Raw genomic sequence first — 6608 nt, forward strand, 5'->3', positions numbered from 1 at the left:
CTCGGGATTTGGAAACGGCCTGGCCTTCGCCTACTCCGTCGGGCAACTGCCTTCCGCCAGCCCCTTCCCTCGAATCCCCTTCTTCCATTTTAGACCCGATCAGGGGATTGGTCAGCCCAGCCCTGGGGTAAGAAGAGGGGTTGGGGTCGGTTCGGCTTCGGGTGCCCCGCTCGGCCAAAGGTTCCCCTCGCTTTGGAAGCACGCGAGGTCGCGGAGGGTGTCGGGGTTATTTTTTCGGCTCCCTGGCTTCGCGGGAGCGGCCTTCGGCTAGGGCCGAGGCCGTCCGGCCCGCGCAGATTTGGACCGGGGTCCGGGGCGAGTACCTGCCTCTCTCACGAAGGGAGTGTCACCGGTAAGAAGCCTCTTCCCACGTCTGCTTGCCGACTTACGCTCGCCCCGACGAGAGGCCCAACCGAAAGAGTGGAAAGGGGCAGAGATTTCCAGGGTCGCCCCACCAGGGATGCAATACCCCAGTGCCAGACTGTCGGCCCTGCCCCGAACCTACTCGGTGGTTTGAAGGTTAACCTCTTGGGGAAAAGCAGCGATTCGCCTCGCGGTGCGTGCCTCCGCGGATCTAAACCCCCTCGATCGATGTGGGGCCAGAGGACCCCTTTTCCCCGTACGAAACGGCCGGCTCACCATGGGCTCGACATCCGTGGGTCGGAGAGTTGAGCGCTTACGCGCGGCGGGACCTTATAACCTGCAGCGGCTGAGGAGCGAAGATTTCCAGGGTGGGCCCCCGGGGATGCCATACCCCGAGCAGCCAGTCGGCCCCGCTCCTAGCGCGCTGACGAGCAATGGAGTCTTCCCCGCGGCAGCCACCGCCCTCGCCTCGCCGTCGGTCGATGAAGAGCCGAGTTCGCCCTCCTCTGCTCGGGACTCGGAAACGGCCTGGCCTTCGCCTACTCCGTCGGGCAACTGCCTTCCGCCAGCCCCTTCCCTCGAATCCCCTTCTTCCATTTTAGACCCGATCAGGGGATTGGTCAGCCCAGCCCTGGGGTAGGAAGAGGGGTTGGGGTCGGTTCGGCTTCCGGTGCCCCCGCTCGGCCAAAGGTCCCCTCGCTTTGGAAGCAGAGGGTGCCGGGGTTATTTTCGGCTTGACGCCTAGTCCGGTCCCTGCCGGTTCCCGTGGAGGCCCGCGGTCAAAACCAGCTCCCCGGCTGTCGGAGCCGGAGCCCCGCAGCCCGAGCGGACGCACCGAGTCCCTCATGTAAGGGATAGCCGCCCCTACGGAACGGCCCGGACTGGGACCAGGCACCCCCAGGCGCCGAAGGGGTGGGTCGGCCGTGTTGCCGAAGCTTAGCCGGCGCTGATGACCGCAGCCCCTAACGATGCCCACAGGCGGGGGAGCCAAGGAGAGCACTAGGAAGACGTGGCGGGGTCGGACGGCTCAATTTCCAGGGTGGGACCCCGGGGGTTCAGTACCCCGGGCATCCGGTCGGTTTCGCCGGCGCGACCCCAAGCCTTCCACGGCCCCCTTCGTGGGTGCAGGGATACCGTGCAGGGTGCAGCTTAGACGCCAATTCCCCAGAAGTTTTAGGGATAGGGTTTGTCCGGGCGCCACCGCAGCGACAACCTCGCAAGAAGCTCTCTTCCACAAAAGCACGGGCAACGTTCGTGTGCGAGTGTTGGTCTCCCATGGTCTACCGACTCCCCCGGGCGGCCCAAGCGTTACGCCCACGGCCGGGCCCTCGAGCAGGCGCACCCTGGTGCCTCTCGTAAGGGAAGGCTACGGTCCTCAACCCCTCGTATGGCGGGGAGGGCGCATTTGAAACGCTAAAGGACGAGCCCTGTTCGGGACCTGGCGGGGATCCGCGGATTGGCGAGAGGGATGGGTCTGCCGTTGGTCAGAGGGGACGCACCCCTGGGACGCAGTTTGGCATTAGCGACCGATGGCCCATCTACGACCATGTACTCCGGGAGCGCCAAGGAGGACGCGGGTGGGCTTTGGGGGCAGACTCAATTTCCAGGGTCTGGGCGCCGGGGGTGCAATACCCTTAAGCGCTCATGTCGGTTTCGTCTGCCGCCCGCCTCTGGCCCGGCTCCTAGTGACGGGTGCTGTGAACGTGCGATCGTGCTTGCGGTTGAAGAGTTCAAAGGCTACCGCTGGGGATAACACGCCCGGGGAATTTAGAAACCCCCCCCTCCGCTACAATCTCTGCTTCTGCCGGACTCGGAGGGGAGCCGCCCCGGGGGCGACCGCTCCCTCTCCTCTTCCGCGGCGTGCCGCGCGCTTCGCCGTCAGCAGCGGAGCGAACCTTTTTCTCGGTCCGCAGCTCTTCAGGCGTAGGCGGGCAGCGCTAACAGGGTACACTGGGGACCACTCGACCGCAACCGCTCCTCCGACCGACGAGCATACCTACCGCGGATACGCCACGGTGGGTCTAAGCCTCGTCGCCGCCGCGAGGAGCAGGCGGGAGCCGTCCCTTTTCGTGCTGCGGAAATAAACCGTGGACACAGAGGTGTGTCTGCGCTCTCCGACCGGGCGGGGGGCGATTGGACTTGCCCGAGGGACACTAGGCGAGGCGCTGCCGCGGGAGCCGGAGCTCCGCGCTGGACGCTGCCGCCGCCGCCGCCGCCCCCCACCCACGGTACGGTGGAGTACGCCCGTTCCATACGCTTCGTAGCAAACCTCAGCCGAAGCAGAGAGTCCTACCGCTGTGGCAGGAGCGGGGCCGTGCGAGGACCACACTGGCACCGCGCTACACAACCTTAGGCAGAGGACCACAGCCGCTCACGGGGAGCGGGGGATTGATGCGCGACCAAGACTGAGGCTAAGGAACGCTTTACCATAAACCGGCCGGGGCCAATACCCCTGACCGAGCAAAGTGCCCTGCCCCGCCGGATCGCGCTGTGTCAGATCGATCAAAAGAGCGGAGAGCCGAGACTCTACCGCTGGGAGTTTGTGGAGAACGGCCTGGCTTGCGTCCCGTCCTCCCGCCCTCGACCTCACATGGCTAGCCTCACCCGCCGGGAGCCACCCCATTGGGGACCGTAGGGCGGAGAAGGGGTCTCCGCGTCCGGAATTTACTTGTGGAGAACGGCCTGGCTTACGTCCCGTCCTCCCGCCCTCGACCTCACATGGCTAGCCTCACCCGCCGGGCGCCACCCCATTGGGGACCGTAGGGCGGAGAAGGGGTCTCCGCGTCCGGAATTTACTTGTGGAGAACGGCCTGGCTTACGTCCCGTCCTCCCGCCCTCGACCTCACACGGCTAGCCTCACCCGCCGGGCGCCACCCCATTGGGGACCGTAGGGCGGAGAAGGGGTCTCCGCGTCCGGAATTTACTTGTGGAGAACGGCCTGGCTTACGTCCCGTCCTCCCGCCCTCGACCTCACATGGCTAGCCTCACCCGCCGGGCGCCACCCCATTGGGGACCGTAGGGCGGAGAAGGGGTCTCCGCGTACGGAATTTCTTGTGGAGAACGGCCTGGCTTACGTCCCGTCCTCCCATGGCTAGCCTCACCCGCCGGGCGCCACCCCATTGGGGACCGTAGGGCGGAGAAGGGGTCTCCGCGTCCGGAATTTCTTGTGGAGAACGGCCTGGCTTACGTCCCGTCCTCCCGCCCTCGACCTCACATGGCTAGCCTACCCGCCGGGCGCCGCTCCATTGGGGATACGGTACGGCAAAGCGCGACGCCGCACGATGCCAACACTTTGTGCAAAAACCTGGCAGAGTCGACCAAAACCTCGCTTCTTTGACCGGTATTTTTGATGCTTTTCTCTGCCGCCGAAGGTGCACTGAGGGTCGGATCGCCCAAAATTTTTACCGGTCGTTTTGGTCTGCGGTTCTTCCGAGAGGTGCCCGCCTGACAGTTCTTTTTCAGCAGCCTCCGAAAGGCCATCCAGCGGGCAAGCCAGGGGTTGGCAGCCGCCGGCGGTGAGCCTTCCCCGGCCGGGGCAGACGGCTCCGACCGCAAAATTTTTTCGACTTTCGCCGAGGCCAAAACCCCATGCACTTTTAAAGCCTGCCCGCAGCGCCGTCTCCTGTCAGACGTCCCTTGCCGCCTGCGGTGGTCCTCGCCCGGCAGAGAGAAGCCGGAGTCGCCCCCTCTCCGGTTCTTTTTCACCATTCCGGAGCTCTGAAATCTGCCGGACACCGAGTGACCGAGGACGCTTCCAGGAGGGCGGCAGCGAGAGGCAGAGTGCCACCGGTCGGTCGCCGGTTCTCCACACTTTGAAAATTTTTCGCTTGTTCTGGTGGGATGGAGAGAGAGCGTGGCTTATGCGCCCTCTGCCCCGCGGTCCGCCCTGGCTGGCCTTACGCCGGTGGTTCGCCAGGCCACCGGCACCTTGTACGGCGGGGACGGCGTGGCTTATGCGCCCGTCAACCCACCTACTCGCCCCGGCTAGCCTTTTACCCGGAGGGCGCCACGCTCCGGGTACCAGTGAGCGGCACGAACCCAGTCATACCATGCCGCTCACCTCGCGCCCTCTCCGGCCTCCGCCGCGGAGACCTCCCGCTAGGACCTGCGGGGGGCGATTTCTGCCAAAATCTACAAAGTCCCCGATGGTTAAGGACGTAGACTGTTGAGCGGGACCTACACACTCTTGTAGCCGATGGGGCTCGCCATTTCCCGCAGAAAATGGACCACCTCCCGCAGAGGAACATGAAATGCCCCTTCCCGCGGGACCCGAAGGACCGCTCTGTCCGAGCAGGCCTCCAGGACCACGGCACGCAAAAGCGACTCAGTCCCGCTGGCATTACGGATCTGACTTTGTGCAAAAACCAGGCAGAGTCGACCAAAACCTCCCTTCTTTGACCGGTGTTTTTGTTGCTTTTCTCTGCCGCCGAAGGTGCACTGAGGGTCGGATCGCCCAAAATTTTTACCGGTCGTTTTGGTCTGCGGTTCTTCCGAGAGGTGCCCGCCTGACAGTTCTTTTTCAGCAGCCTCCGAAAGGGCATCCAGCGGGCAAGCCAGGGGTTGGCAGCCGCCGGCGGTGAGCCTTCCCCGGCCGGGGCAGACAGCTCCGACCGCAAATTTTTTTCGACTTTCGCCGAGGCCAAAACCCCATGCACTTTTAAAGCCTGCCCGCAGCGCCGTCTCCTGGCAGACGTCCCTTGCCGCCTGCGGTGGTCCTCGCCCGGCAGAGAGAAGCCGGTTTCGCCCTCTCACCGGTTCTTTTTCACCATTCCGGAGCTCTGAAATCTGCCGGACACCGAGTGACCGAGGACGCTTCCAGGAGGGCGGCAGCGAGAGGCAGAGTGCCACCGGTCGGGTCCCCGGTTCTCCCACACTTTGAAAATTTTTCGCTTGTTCTGGTGGGATGGAGAGAGAGCGTGGCTTATGCGCCCTCTGCCCCGCGGTACGCCCTTGGCTAGCCTTACGCCGGTGGTTCGCCAGGCCACCGGCACCTTGTACAGCGGGGACGGCGTGGCTTATGCGCCCTCTGCCCCGCGGTCCGCCCTGTCTAGCCTTACGCCGGTGGTTCGCCAGGCCACCGGCACCTTGTACGGCGGGGACGGCGTGGCTTATGCGCCCGTCAACCCACCTGCTCGCCCCGGCTAGCCTTTTACCCGGAGGGCGCCACGCTCCGGGTAGCAGTGAGCGGCACGAGCCCAGTCATACCATGCCGCTCACCTCGCACCTTTTCCGGCCTCCGCCGCGGAGACCTCCCGCTAGGACATGCGGGGGGCGATCTTGACCAAAATCTACAAAGTCCCCGATGGTTAAGGACGTAGACTGTTGAGCGGGACCTACACACTCTTGCAGCCGAAGGGGCTCGCCATTTCCCGCAGAAAATGGACCACCTCCCGCAGAGGAACATGAAATGCCCCTTCCCGCGGGACCCGAAAGGACCGCCCTGTCCGAGCAGGCCTCCAGGACCACGGCACGCAAAAGCGACTCAGTCCCGCTGGCATTACGGATCTGACTTAGTGCAAAAACCTGGCAGAGTCGACCAAAACTCCCCTTCTCTGACCGGTATTTTTGTTGCTTTTCTCTGCCGCCGAAGGTGCACTACGGGTCGGATCGCCCAAAATTTTTACCGGTCGTTTTGGTCTGCGGTTCTTCCGAGAGGTGCCCGCCTGACAGTTCTTTTTCAGAAGCCTCCGAAAGGCCATCCAGCGGGCAAGCCATGAGTTGGCAGCCGCCGGCGGTGAGCCTTCCCCGGCCGGGGCAGACAGCTCCGACCGCATAATTTTTTCGACTTTTGCCGAGGCCAAAACCCCATGCACTTTTAAAGCCTGCCCGCAGCGCCGTCTCCTGTCAGACGTCCCCGCCGCCTGCGGTGGTCCTCGCCCGGCAGAGAGAAGCCGGAGTCGCCCTCTCTCCGGTTCTTTTTCACCATTCCGGAGGTCTGAAATCTGCCGTACTCCGAGTGACCGAGGACGCTTCCAGGAGGACGGCAGCGAGAGGCAGAGTGCCACCGGTCGGGAAGCCGGTTCTCCCACACTTTGAAAATTTTTCGCTTGTGCTGGTGGGATGGAGAGAGAGCGTGGCTTATGCGCCCTCTGCCCCGCGGTACGCCCTTGGCTAGCCTTACGCCGGTGGTTCGCCAGGCCACCGGCACCTTGTACGGCGGGGACGGCGTGGCTTATGCGCCCGTCAACCCACCTACTCGCCCCGGCTAGCCTTTTACCCGGAGGGCGCCACGCTCCGGGTAGCAG

Source organism: Engystomops pustulosus, unplaced genomic scaffold (genome assembly GCF_040894005.1).
Source record: "Engystomops pustulosus unplaced genomic scaffold, aEngPut4.maternal MAT_SCAFFOLD_337, whole genome shotgun sequence".
NCBI classification, from domain to species: Eukaryota; Metazoa; Chordata; class Amphibia; order Anura; family Leptodactylidae; genus Engystomops; species Engystomops pustulosus.